This window comes from Chamaea fasciata, unplaced genomic scaffold, assembly GCF_029207755.1.
Source record: "Chamaea fasciata isolate MVZ Bird 193981 ecotype frontalis unplaced genomic scaffold, bChaFas1.0.hap1 SCAF_4, whole genome shotgun sequence".
Taxonomy (NCBI): domain Eukaryota; kingdom Metazoa; phylum Chordata; class Aves; order Passeriformes; family Sylviidae; genus Chamaea; species Chamaea fasciata.
Genome location: NW_027094089.1, coordinates 76166886 through 76181790, shown reverse-complemented (window position 1 = coordinate 76181790; position 14905 = coordinate 76166886). Strand labels below are relative to the sequence as shown.

Below are 14905 nucleotides of genomic sequence, written 5' to 3'. Positions count from 1 at the left end.
ACATCTCAATGTCCTCTGAGCCAAGCCCTTCAAAGGTGCAATTATATGATATGCACACCTACTTTGAAGAACAACCTTTAAATAAAACATTTTATCAACTTCTTTCACCAACTTTTAAGCATTTTTACTTTTTTTTCTGTCACTGCAGATACTAAAATGCAAAATTAAAATAAAAAACCCCAACTTGTGTATTTTCTCAAACACCTCTCTCAAATATTTTTCCATCTCAAATATATTTCTGGATAAGAAATACTTAACAATGATTCTATACTATTTATTTTAAGGAGGGATAGGTTTGTTTGTTTTACTTTGTGTACTTTTGAGATACATGTAGCTAATCAGTGGAGGGTTTTTTTAAAATAGCTCCCCAAGGAAAAAAAATCTAACTGAAAAATGACATCTGAAATCGTTACATCTAGGAGAGTTCCACATACACAGCAGGGAATAAATATTGGCAGGTTTCTCCTTTGGTTTTTCCTAAACTGTCTCAATAAAGCAAACAAAGCCAAATAAACAACTTGACAATAATGTTTTTAAAGGGTGTGGTTTTTTATTAAGAAAATTAGGTTATTCCCTCCATGACTTCAGCATGAATTTTATTATCTTAGTGTCTCCATGTACTCTTCATTTCACTAACTTATCATTAGCATGCACCTATGTGTAGAAGGAAGAGGTATCTTTCTGGAAGGAGGCTGTTCTAAACAACAGCCAAGCCTTTGATTACTGTGGCTGTTTCTACATGATCAGAAGCTGACTGAAGTACACAAAGACGTCTATCCAAACTAATTTTCATGTCTCCAGTTCTGACAGGAAGAGCAACACAGACCTCAACAGCAGTTGGGTGAACTTATCATGGTCCCAGGTTGCTTGTTCTACAAATGACACCCGATCTATCGCTTTCACAACTAAATAATTTATCAGGCTGGCATACAGATTTATCTACAGCTATGCCTCACAATTAGAGTGTAGACAGTGTATAAGCCTACTAACAGAAAAGTTGACAACTTCCTTGTTACATGCACACCAACTACTGTCTAAAGAGTCCATGGAAACAATATAAATAAGTAGAGACAAAGAGAAAGAGAAGACTTTTAAAGAATTATTTTAAATAGTGCTCAGGGACACTACAGTCAACAGGACCTCAAGCATTGCACTGTGCTACAGCACAGGCCAGTGGTTACTCTAAAGCACTTCCCAAGTACATTTTTTCTGACCTTTAAGAAGTTCCCCAACACATGACTAATTGCCGTTTTAAAGGCATTGTGATTTGAGCCTGCAGTGCACATACACAAAATCCCAACAAACCCACCAGCACTGAAATGCATTGCACACATCTTCAGGAATGTGACAGAACAGTATTTGTTAGGCAGTAGTTATCGTCAGAGGACACAGACCAGGAGCAGACCAAGATGCATAAATGACCCTGGATTTTGGATTAGCCCTTGATTTTGAAAATTGCATTTCTACAGTACTTATGAAGAAGGTAACACAGCTCAATATCAGTGTTTACATGGCATTGAAGACACAATTATCTTGTTGTATTCTTATCTCAGAAGCAGCGCAGATATTACACATTGCTGCCTGCTGCTTTGAATATTTTCTGAGCTAGTGAAATACTTTATCTACTAAGAAAGTGTTCAAATATGAGTCATAAATAAAAAGGGTAACTTTTTCTCATTCTAATTACACACTTAGGTAGTACACATCTGCTGGGACAGATTCACAACTGAAGAGAAGCAGCGAAATATTCTAAAATTAACAATTGGGTATTTCAGAATGAATTAAAAAATCAGAAGAGTTGTGCTGCATGACATTATTGATGCCATTTAGGTTTTGCCTTTTTTTCTTTTATATGTTCTCTGTATTCTTCACACATATATTTGTAGCCTATTGTATTAATGACTAGTTTTCTCAGTACTTTTCCATGGCCTTTCCTTAAGCAGAAAGACAAAACAAATTCCAAAGCTCCAGGCCCCACAAGGTACAAGGCTCCAGATGATCTTGGCTCTTCCTGGGACCCAAGGCCAAGAACAACTCTTCCAGACATATCCTCATGGACAAAGTACAACTAGTGCTGAAGGGAGGCCTCCAGAGAAGACGCTTGACCTGGGGGGGGGGGGAATTGCATCACCACCTGTCCTCGTAATTGGTGCTTTTTATCAACTATGATAATTTCCTAAAACCTAAAAAAATGTACTCACCCCTGGGTGGGTCTCGGGTTTGGCTCTTCACCTGAGATTTAGGTGGTTAAGAGTCTTTTTGCCTCTGAAAGCCCTGAGCCAGGTCGCAAGAAAGAAGCAGAGTCTTCAAGGTCTTGTTTTCTTGACTTCTCATGTTGCTTATTATTTCATATCTCACAATGTTCTCTGTGCCCAGCCGAGATCTGAACAGCGGCTAGGACACATGGCGACTCCTGCTGCAATGGGACGTCGCAGCCCCTTTATACAGAAAATTACGTATCACCTATTTACAGTTATGTTCCAATGCCTATTACCTATACTAAAGGGGCCAACTCCACTCTGACCCAATCTCCTTAAACTACTTTGTGCCACCGTCACCAGAAGATGGAGGCCAGGGGAGAAGAAGGAAGAACTCAGGGCACCACCCTAAATCCTCTATCTTGTCCCCCATGTACTTATATTCTAGAAACTCAAAACTACATAATTTTTCACCCTCTGCTAAGCTAAACTACTGTTTTCACACCTTTGTGGTTTGTAATTCTTCTCTCAATGTTGGAAGCCGTTGCCATGGGCTGAAATCAAAGGCAGTGTCCTCCTGGGCTCTGTGCCAGGGTCTACTACAACCCCCCTGTACAGCTCCATGACCCTCCTGTACAGATGCAAGACCCTCTTGCTCGAGTTCCAAACCTCTCTGCTGAGGTCTGTGGCCTCCCAGTGAGCCCAGAGGAATGCTCTGGACTCCAGCAGGTGGGCTGGGCTTTTATGGACATCTTTCTATAACTGCCTCTGAAGGCCTCCAAATAAAGATCCCCTTTTATATTATCTCCTTACTAAAATTATCTCGAGTTTCATTTCCAGGTTGGGCAAAAGACAAGAGTTATTCTGACACACCCAGATGACACATGAGAACCTGCTACCCTTCCTCCGGACCGACAACATCCTGCAAGGAATTCTTTCCTCCCGGCAATCTTAAGAATTTCGTGCAGCGGCCTGATGTTGAGATACCATGGCTCCAAGATCCTGCAGAAGGTAATATAAAGGTAGTTCTTTTTGTTGTGTAGTGTGTAGTTCGTATCTATGTGTGTATTATGTGCCTGTTTAAGGACAGTAATTGCTAGCAATCCCGGGACAATCCGGCATGCCGGTGGGGGAATTTGAATTTGGAGTTGTTTCTCAAGGTTTTTTTTTTTTTCTTTCACCGCTTTTCCAATCTGCCCCAGATCGGCTGGGGAGAGGCGGGGCTTGCGCATGTGTGCCTGTGTTTGCCACTGGCCGAGATCGTTCGTTGGTGGAGAAAAGCAAATTACAATGCCAAAGTTTATTTCGGGTTTTTACACGCGGGTTTTAAATTCAGAATTGACCTGGGCGCGGAGCGGCCGGGGGAGGCCTGGCCCACTCCTTGATGGGAAGCGGGGGAAGGGTCCCCACTTCCTACAGGTTGGCGGGAGGAGGAGGAGAGACCCCCACTGCCTACAGAATGGAAGAGGAGGGGGAGAGATCCCCACTTCCTACAGGTTTTGTGGAGCGGCCGGGAAAAGCTGGGCTCGCGCCATGCCAGGGAAGGGGGGAAGCGCCCCCACTTCCTATGTTCCATCTGCGGAAAGTTTCTTCCAAGATTTTAGGGTAGGGGCGGCTCCCGGGACGGACGGAGAAGAACAGCCGCTCTGACAGGAGCCGAGGTGACTCCTGCCGGTGCCCGGTGATGGCCGGGGCATGGGGCGGCGGAGCGGGACCGGGGCCACCGCTTCTCCCCTGCTCCTTGAGGAGGGGGCCGCCACTGCGCAGCCAGGAGTGTGAAATCTGCGGGCGGGAGACTAACCCCCCTGGGCGGCACCGATTTTGCTGCTGGGGGAGGCCGGGGAAAAGGCAGAGTTGAGTCCCTCGAGGAAGCTAATGTCACGTTTGTAGGCAGGAATGACTCTATCGCAGTTCCCGCAATAAAGAGTTTTGTTTCAGAGAGACCCCAGAGCCGCTGTAAGCAGCGGCACGGCCCGAGCGCGGGGTGTTCCCGTCCCGTGCCGAGGGCAGCGAGCGCTCTTTGTCTGCGCTGCTGAGCACTCAAAAGGGAAACAGCGAGCGCAAAAAAAAAAAAAAAAAAAAAAAAAGGTTGTTTTTCAGGCTCCCTTAAACCAGGCTATAGAATGGAAACTGAGCTAAGATACTGTAAGGGCTGATAGTGCCAGAGGGCTAAGAGAAATGAGACCTTTCTTCCAACCTTTAAAATATGAATTAGGAAAACGCTGGGTGATTTATCAGTTTCTCTGTTTGCCGAACTCTCCTAAGAAGGATCCATTGGAGTTTTGCAAAAGGAGAATAACAGACAGTTTAGGACGGTTTACTGAATTTAATTTTTAAAGTACCTTCTCCTGCATCCCTGTGAATAAGAAAGGTCAAAGACTCTGTGCTACTACATGGAAGAATCCCAAAATAGGGAAAAAGCGCCAGCTCACCAAGACAGTCCTGCCTGAGGGTTTAAGGCACAGCCCAACTATATTCAGAAATCAGCTTGCAAAGGAACTGCAGAACTGGAGAAGTCAGCAACTGAGAATTGCTGCATCCAACCAGCAGCCAAGAATTGCTACATCCAACAGCTGCATGCAACCCACTGTAAGTTTGTTCTGTGAACATCAGCGACATGTACCCTATGCCGTGTTACTAAAACCGGTCAATGCTATTCTGAAAGTGTTTGCTGTTAATTCCTGATATGTCTCTGTTCCCAACACTAACCGATAATGTATCTGACTGCTTGCAAAAGACTGGCAACTATTCAAGGTAATAGAATTGAACACTCTGAACAGACCTATGCACTGCTACAGAATATCTGGGAATACAGAGAAATAGCTGTTATGCATTGCAAAGCTCAGCAAAACAGGAAAACAACTCCTGAATTAAAGAATAATTTTGCTGATGAAATATTAAAAGGGGCTGCAGAAAAAGGCATCTTAACAGTGGTGCCACAGAAGGAAATTGATTTGTCAAGGTTTGCTTCAAAGTGTGATTTAAAGGACCATCAGTTTTCTGGCACAAAGGCTGAAATCAAGGAAAGTGAACAGACTATTACACCAAAAACAACCCAAACACAGGCAAAAGAGTTGTGTTAAAAATAACAGAGGCAGGAGATTTTCCTGGGGACTATTGGCAAATAGATTCTGCTGAGTTACCCAGCAAAGAAAGAAACATGTATGTACTTGTGTTAGTTGACACCTTTAGTGGATGGTCTAAAGCTTAACCCTGTTGCACTAACACAGCAAGGGAGGTGGTGAAAGTTTTTCTCAGTCATATAATTCCAGAGGTCTGGGGTTCCTTTGGGGTTGGCCCCTCAGTGAACAGGGAAATTAGTCAAATGTTGGGAATTGTTTGGAATCTGTAAATTCCCTATACATCCCAGATGAGTAGTAAAGCTGAATGTGTGAATGGAACCCTCAGAATACAGATTGGGAAAATTTGTCAGAAACATCCATGACATGGGTTCAAGTCTTGCCTATAGCCTTGCTGAGAATGTGAATGCAATCAAGGCAGAGACAACATCAATCCTCATAAAATATTGTATGGCAGGCCATATCAAATTGTGCATATTATGGGAGAAATCCATATGAGGGGAAAATTGACTTGCTGAGGTATTTAACAGCTTTTAAGTTACACTTTGCAGAAGCTCCAGAGATTCGTCATGTTATCCGGACACACCTGCCCATCTGTTCAAAGCCTGGAGACTCAGTCTATGTTAAATGGAAAGACGGTAATTTTACAAGCTAAGTGGAAGGGGCCACTTCAAGCCCTGACTACCCTCACCAAAACCAGAGGTGCTGAAAAAGAACCCTGAATTCACTGCTACAGACTTAAGAAGACATCTGTTCCTGAAACAAGTGGAAAACAAAGACTGATACAAATCAAGATTATGTGATTTAAATTGTTCTTTTGTGCCTCTTATCTGCACAGTTGGTAACGATGATTCAGATTTGGCCCTAAAGATTTGCATGTAGCTCTAGTCCAAAATGTATCCAAAAACTCTTCATAAGAACAACCTGTCAGAGGGGTGTTGGATATAAAAATTTGGCCTGCTAAGTTTTGCCCCTAGATAAAGATCAGGCCTGTGTCTATGGGGCTGTGATTCCAAATATAATATTTGATCATATTAAGGCTATTGACAAAACAGGATGGCTCTTAATTTCCTACTAACCAAAAAATAATTAACACCAGTTGTTCTTATGCAGATCAGAGGGAAAGAATTGCTAAGGATTTGGCTGAAATTTCAAAGTGAACTCATTCTACACCAGGTAGCTCTCAAAGAAACTCATTGAACCTTGAGTATCTTCAATACATTCATACCAAACGAAGCCTGGATGAAAATGTATTCATAGTAGCTGTAGTTACAGTTGGCATCTGTATTACAACAAGTAAGATACCTGGTTGCATAAACCAGTAGTGTGGTTAAATAGGGAGTAGAGACTCGAGTCTTGTTAGTCTCTAAAAAAAGGGGGCGAATAGGTTTTGCCTTTTTTTCTTTTATATGTTCTCTGTATTCTTCACACATATATTTGTAGCCTATTGTATTAATGACTAGTTTTCTCAGTACTTTTCCATGGCCTTTCCTTAAGCAGAAAGACAAAACAAATTTCAGAGCTCCGAGCCCCACATGGTACTAGGCTCCATATGATCTTAACTCTTCCTGGGACCCAAGGCCAAGAACAACTCTTCCAGATACATCCTCATGGACGAAGTACAGCTAGTGCTGAAGGGGGGGCTCCAGAGAAGGGGCTTGACCTGGGGGGCATTGCATCACCACCTGTCCTCCTAATTGGTGCTTTTTATCAACTATGCTAATTTCCTAAAACCTAGAAAAATGTACTCACCCCTGTGTGGGCTGGGCTTGTGTGGACATCTTTCCATAACAGCCTCTGAAGGCCTCCAAATAAAGATCCCCTTTTATATTATTATCTCCTTACTAAAATTATCTTGAGTTTCATTTCCAGGTTGGGGAAAAGGCGACATCATAGGCAATTATCTCTTGTCCTTAATAAAAAGGCAAAGAGCTGAAGATTAGTAGCATTTTGCATGTGTAGGCACTCCTTGAACCACTAGATTTCCATACTTCTGTTTATTTTAAATAATAGGAATACCTTACAATAGAATTAACAAGAATACCTTACATTTTACATATGCATATCATAATAATGCATATCATAATAACAAATATGTTGCAGTTCAACAAGAATTAGTTTAATTTTTGAACATGAGAATGAATTATTTTCACTACATAACAAATGTGGTATCTTAGAATATTTAATTTTCATTTGCTGTTTCAAATGTTGCATGACTGTAGGAAAATAGGACAAAATAGGCTTTTTAGGGAATTTTCCTATTTAAGTTGGCCATTTGAATATTAAAGTGACTCCAAAATTTGGTGCTTTTTAGAAAACTACAATATTCGTAATTTTTAGTCACAGTTTACAACTATTTTATATAGTTTTATAAAGACTGCCCTAAGAGCTTCCATACTTGGCAAACAACACCCATATAAGCATCAAATCAGCAAAGATGTACAGCATATACATTCTGATATAGCTTCCATAAAAAGTCCAAAATGCATATAAGTGTAGGAAAAGCGGTATACAAGCTTTAAAAGCAGCTGCTTTTTGATGCAAATATTTGGCATTAACAGTGTTTACAATATTGTGCTTGCTGAGGAGTGAGGAATCTTATTTAAAAGGAATACTTTAATTTTAAGATGCTTAAAAAGAATACATGTTCAAATAGTTCTCGTACTTTCTAATCTAATAAATTAGATATGGTCTAAATTAAGAACTGAGCACATATCTGCAGTTCATTTATACGTTTAGAGACATGTATAGTAGTATTCATAAAATATGTGCTAAGTCAAGCAGCATTTTTAACAGAAGTGTTAAAATGGCAGATCAAGCTTTTCAGTCCCTTGATAATTAGAGCCATATAAATGACAGCATTTTGATTCAGTTTAATGATTTTTTTTTTCTTATCGCACTATGCAATGTCAGTCTCAACACATTCCTGGGAAGTCTCAACACTGTCATTTTGACGAACAGAGAAACCTTAAATTTACACAAATCAAAGGCCTGATATTGTATATAGTCTTTTATCGAGTGAAACTCAGTACAGTGTCAAGAAAAATATTTTACTTTTTCTACTTATTATGGCTTCTCTGAAATAAACCACTAATACACATTAAATCTAAAGTACTAGCTGTTTACACCAGCAGTGAACACATTGTCCTTAAAATTAATATTGAAACAGCAACTGAAAAACAGCCTGCTAGCTATGGTTAGTAATAAACTTTATTTAGAAGCTTCCTCTTTCTGAATCAATTCAGATAAAGTATTTTAAAACGAAAACAAATTTGCCATTTCTGTTTCTCCATCTGTCTCTCTCCCTCCTTCAATCATCTTTGGAGAAGAACAATAAGGAATGTGACTTCGCACTCTTCTATTACAGAGGCAAAGGACAAAGGAAGATTTTCAGTGTTGACTCACCAGTTAAGATAAATGTAATTGTTACCACCACCCAACCCTGAAGGGGATGTTCTTCTTTGACTAATGCTGGTGGAACACTTGTAATAGTAGGAAAAGTTCAGTTGTGCAGAGAGGGCTGAATTTCAGGAACTCATACACCAGAATATATAGAACTGGAAATTACTTTAGAAATACAACTAGGTTTTACCTTTCTGATCTACAATCTATATTGTAGTTCTTGTCTACACTGAACAGTGATGGAAAAAAACCCACCATATGCACACACAAATAAATACAGATAGACAGATATGCCCATATATACATACTCGTGTAAATTCTAATTCTGACAGTGCATCACTCAATACATTTCACAGATTAGTTCAGAAAAGTGAAATAGAGCTCTTCCTTCCCAAATGCTGCAAACACTTAAAAGTTTGGTTGCTTTCCTTCCTCACCAAGCTCTAGCCCACTGTTCCTAAAATCTTTTACAACAGTTGGCTCAGTTTAAGAAAGTTATGAATGCTGTTGGACAACTATGGAAATGCAGGGCACTGCCAATGACACAAAGTAAGCCCCTGAGTTAGAAGATCAAGCAATTACCAAACATCATGAGAATATCGAGTGGCTATGAAACACTAGAAATCATGCAATGGACTCTTCTCCAAAACACCTAATTAACTAGAACCTACTTGTTCATGGCTCTTCCTAGAGGTATGAAGAAGTTGACAGGTTCATCACGTCAGCTGGAAAAGTGATTGGGTGGGAATTTTTTGAGAGAGGAATTAGTATGTTTCTTAAACACAGATCAAGTTTACAGTGCCCCTCAAAAAAAAAAAAAAAAAAAGCACCTGTGCAGAGGAGAACAAAGGCAAGAAAGAACCATCATGACAAACAAAAATATATAAGCATTGTCATGCAAGAAAGTGATTGTGCAAGTACCACCCTAAGGACCTAAGTTTCTCGTTTTCATTTTCAACTTTGCTGAATGCAAGTTACTGGTGTTTGGCTGGATTATTGAACAGGAAACAGTGAGAGTATCCTTCAGCAATGACAAGACATTCAGCTGAATTAGATTCAAGAGCCAGTCCTTACTTCCCAGACTGTAACTGGGAAGCAGTTACAACTCTGCCTTTTAATGGTCTTTTTATTTCAGGAAAATTAGATTAAATACTGCATTTCTAGTGATCACGACTTTAAAAAAATCCAAGCCAACAACCTTAAGAAGAACATCCCATATTTGCAACTGAGTTGCTACATGCTTCAAATTTAGATTTTTTCTTTTTTTTGGCTGACCTTGATGAAAACTTCCTCATTCAGCTTAGCAGAAACTGCACTGAGTTACTATGTTACTATGCTCAACCTCTCGATAACAACCAAGAAACTAAACAGAAAAGCAGAGTACTTTGCTGCATCAGAAATAAGACCTCAAAGAAGGTGCTCAGAACTTCATTTTATTTTTTAACTCCGCCCAAACTGTGGATTTGTACATCACAAACACTAGGTGTTCGCCCTGCAAGATTGACAAGAGTATGACTAAACATTTGTGGCACCTTTCATAAAGGGTTCAGAAATTAACCTAGAGACCTTTTAGAAAATGCCTGGAACAGAAAAACATGAACCTACCAACAGACACCAGGGAAATGAGAACAAGCATTTTGATTAGCTATAAGTTGGAGAAATCATGGCTACTTCTGAAAACCCAAAACAAAATATATGAAATACTAGGGTCACAGTAGATTTGGAACATTAAACAAAACAATGTTTTCTTTGCTATGCAAATATGTGATCAATCCCTTGGCCCAAATATTTACACCAAACATTTTTACCCACAGCTTTTACCAAATCTAAACTTGCCAAGAAGTCATTTTGTTTTGATCATGACTACAAAATTTAACTCAAACTGCATGACAGAAACAACACCACAGAATAGAAAACTTTGTAGGAAAGAGTCTTCATTTTTACTGCACTCTTAGCATGCTGTGGAGTTTTGTTAAACTGAAAAAATTGTTCTAAAAAACTACAGCAACAGCTCAATGTTTGAGGTATTTCAAATTTACTTCAGTAAATACTTACAGGAATCATTGATATATGTATTGGACTATACATAAAAGCAAGTTGTGTCAAGCATATCACATAGAGAACTGGAAATTGCTTGAGAAGGAGTCAACAGAGGAAGTTTAGGTTGGATATTAGAAAGAGATTCTTCCCCCTGAGGGTGGCCAGGCACTGGAACAGGCTTCCAGCACAGTGGTCATGATACCAAGCCTCAGAGCTCAAGGAGCCTTTGGACAACACTCTCATGGACACGGTGGGATTCTTGCGGTGAAGGGCCAGGAGTTGGACTTTGATAATCCTTGTAGATCCCCTCCAACTCACTATATTCTATAATTTTGTGAACTACAAATCACATGTGAACTGAAGAGAAATGCAAAAGTAGTATAAAATTTAAGCACCTTGCCTCAAACTTCATTAATTTTGTCATACTCATAAGTATGAATTCAAAGGTGCAGAATAGTTGGAATTATTTAAAAAAGAAGCAGCATTTTAGCTCTTTCTTAAGTTACACGATTCCTGTTTGGAGTTAACCAAACCTAGAAAGAACAGGGAGTGCTGAGCACAAGGCAAGTATGAAGTACAGACCTTCTAAAGGGAAGCAAATGGAGTATTTCTGTTGCATTAGGTATTTAATCATTATTTCCTAAGACAGAAAAAAAAAGGAAATAATTATCCAGTAAACACATATTTAAAAACAGGTGTTCTAAAAATAATATATTCTACCCTTTTTCCACCAATCTTCCCTTTTTAATAATCCTAAGGAGCTACAGCTAGGATTATTGCTACTCAAAAGGCCTGTTGTCCCTACCAAGGCAACACTTCAGTTGACAACACTACAAAAAAATAAAAGCAGACATGTAACTCCTTAAAGCTTATTTGTGGGCAGTTCCTTATAAACCAAGATGATTTATTTGGATCTATGACCAAAGGAATACACTAGTTCTCCTAATCCACATTCTGATAGGAGGCCATTTGGTACTACCTACTCTGCAGATATAAATGACTCATTAATGCTCTGTGAAGGGGAAAAAAAAGTTGTGATTGCAGCTAAGTCAGACACATCAAGGATGTGATGCATCTCATCATCGTAACTTACACTAATTCAATTTGTAATTGAAAATTTAGAACACTACTTTGACAGACTAAACCAAATGTTCCTTTAACCAAGATTCTCATCCAGAAGCAACCTTTGAGAAATCTGGGAAAAAAAGGTATTCTGTTTCTAAAGACCTCAATACACTGGATGGACCCTCACTTGCTATGCCATCCAACAAAAGGCAGGATGGACTCACCTACTAGGATAGAAGCTTTCTGATAAACTGAAACAATCACTTTAGAAACTACTAAAAAAACGTCTGAAGCAGAGAAAGTCACCTCACTCAGTATGCATCAAACAGTACCTTTATGGAAAGCAGCAAGAGGAGCTTGAAGGCATCTTGTGACTCTATATTTTCACTCCAGTTACCTTGCTTTTGCAAAAACAAAGTCAGTACACAGCTAATTAAGTCTGCCTTAAGCATGGTGTTGGACTAAGTGATCTCCTCCTGAAGGAAGCAGAACACAAACTCTCTTATGCTAAGATTCCTTTATTCATATAATGGCAACCCTGCTCATTTCCAAGGTGAAGAAGCTGGAAAGTCATCATCAAGACGACAAGAGAAAAAGCCTACCACTCTGCTTTTGAAAATGAAAACAGCAAATCCCTATGCACCAGCAACTTCATCACTCCCTTTCTAAAGGGAGATCTACCTATGGACAAGACCTGAGGGAGGTAAGGTTTTTTGGTGTGATGGATTATTTTTTTTCAAGGGGTGGGATTTTTGTTTGTATTTTAAATCAGGAAAACCTAGAAATCAGAAAACGGTGAGACTTGGCAAAGAGATGCAAACTAGTATTTGATCTTACCAAAAAAGAAAAAGCATCACGTCAGAGGGGGCAATAGCATGTGGTTTTAGCTTGTAATTGTCAGACCTAGTTTTGACTTTATGTGATTTGGCTGAGGTGTCTGTGGGCTCATTAAAGGAGTGCATACTTCTTGTGGATGTCCTCACCAAACATAAGAGTCTAAATCTTTGGCTATAACCTAAGGTTGATACTCAGCCCCTGTTACAGCACTCAATCACAAGAGAAATCGAGTCAGCTAACAAGAATAGGTATTAATCTTGATGAGGGTCTCTTTCCAGATGGAATGAATGCAGAAAGAGGTTCTTAAATTCTGACTGTGTAACAAACAAGCACCTTGGCCTATGCTGGGATTTGTAAAACGCTTTAGTTCTACTGTACAATGATTTCCTAATGAAATTCTAGAAGAGGCCTACAACAAATGACGTAAAGCCTAGGTTTTATTTTGACATGGTGAATCAATCTGCCTTCTAGTAAGCCATGTCAAAAATAATCCACCAAAGAAAATTAAATACAATAGCTATCTTTACAAGTCAAAGATACTTAGCTGAAGTACTTATTTAAATATAGAACATATATACTTGAATTAAAATTGCCAGCTAATGAAGAGTTTATCTTACTATGGCCAGTCTCAAGAATAAATTGGCCACCTCAGAAGAGTGAAACTACTTCTCAGAGGATGTTACATTGCTTAGCTCTGCACTTCCAAATACGTTTCCTAACTCTGAAATACATCTAATGCAATACTGAATATCATGGCACTAGACAGCCTGGATTTGTAGAGGTGGTCATGGTATTCTTATTTCCAGATTAATTATCTGTGATACCATGAATAAATCATATAAAATATAGCTTTTCAACAAAAAGGGACAGTTCACAGGAAACTAAAACTACCCCACATTAACAGATGGTAAAGCATTTAAAAAATACTAATATTTTTGTTCAAGCAAGCTTTTAATTTACAATGTATTAAAAAATAGCCTTTTACCATAAAATTACAAAAAAAAAGTTGATATATTTAAAAGTATATAGTTGTCCAGCCATGAAAATATGGCTCTTCAAAGCCCTTTATTGTCTAGCAGATTCCATGATGCAAACGAGGACAGCATTCTCAGGGATGTGTAGCATTACAGCCATTTGGGTATTTTTTTTCATTGTGAGATGGACAAATCAATATATCAAACAAATTTCCAATGTGGCAACACTTGGGAACATCTTCCAAATTTACAAATTGCTTTTCTTTATCTTTCCAAGCCCTACTTTTATAACTGAACTTATGTGCTGCCTTCCTTATTCCCAAAAGCCCCAGTGTTTCTGCTCTTTATTAAAACAGTTAAAAAGTGCAAATGATAGAAGTAATTTGTTTTACTTCTATTATTCACAGATTTATAGTAGAATTATGAGTGTTCAACAAAATAACACTTCAGTTGCAAACCGTTAAGTGGCTAGGAAAGTCAAAACCAGCAGAAGTCTACAATGGAATAATTTGCATTAGAAAAGGCTTCCAGAAAGATCAAAGAACAGAAAGTGAGAACTTACCTAATTTACAGCTGTTGACAGTAAGAATTTACTTTCTTACTAGTTCATCAGAACATAAAGTGTCATTGGCATCCATTCATCCATCTTAATCCATCTTCTTGACATTCTTTCCAAATAGTGAGTTTGGTTTAGGTTTAGATTTAGTACTTACATTTTCTTTTTTAAAAAATACTTTTTTATTGAGATAATTCAAACGAAATTGACTTAGGAAGCCCTATGGACTGCTTCTATTAAAACTTACTAAACATCAGACTATTTTAGAAGGCAAACAGATCCAGAAAATGTCAACAGTGACAGGATTGATATACGGAAAACATGCGACATTGAAGAAGAAAAGACATATTCCAAAGGCAGCTAAATTTCTGTATATTTGAAGATGACCTTGAAATTCCCACTAACCCATTTTCCCATTAAGAAGCAAAAATAATTTTACCCGCCAGATTTGTGAAATACATCTCCCAGTCCTACACACCATAGTTCAGTTATAACATTTGGCAAGCAAAAGATATATCTTACCAACAAAGGACCCCTCCTATACTTGACAGGCTCTTCCATTTCGATAAACAAACACACCAAGCATAAGAAATCAGATGGACCTGGAATGCTGCATATTTCCAAGCACTCAGAACTACTGACATGCATAATGGAAGTTCATAAATGACCAGCATTTTAATATGCCTCCTATTCTTACTTCCCATTTATGGCAACACATGCTAATCATTGCAACACATTGCAAGACTAAAACAA

At 38.9% G+C, this 14905-nt stretch overlaps 1 protein-coding gene across 1 annotated transcript in view; it reads right to left on the bottom strand.

The window, feature by feature from the left end:
• ZC3H12B (zinc finger CCCH-type containing 12B) overlaps nucleotides 1-14905 on the bottom strand; it is a 35331-nt gene that overhangs the window by 19185 nt on the left and 1241 nt on the right. The gene's annotated exons all lie outside the window — the stretch shown is intronic.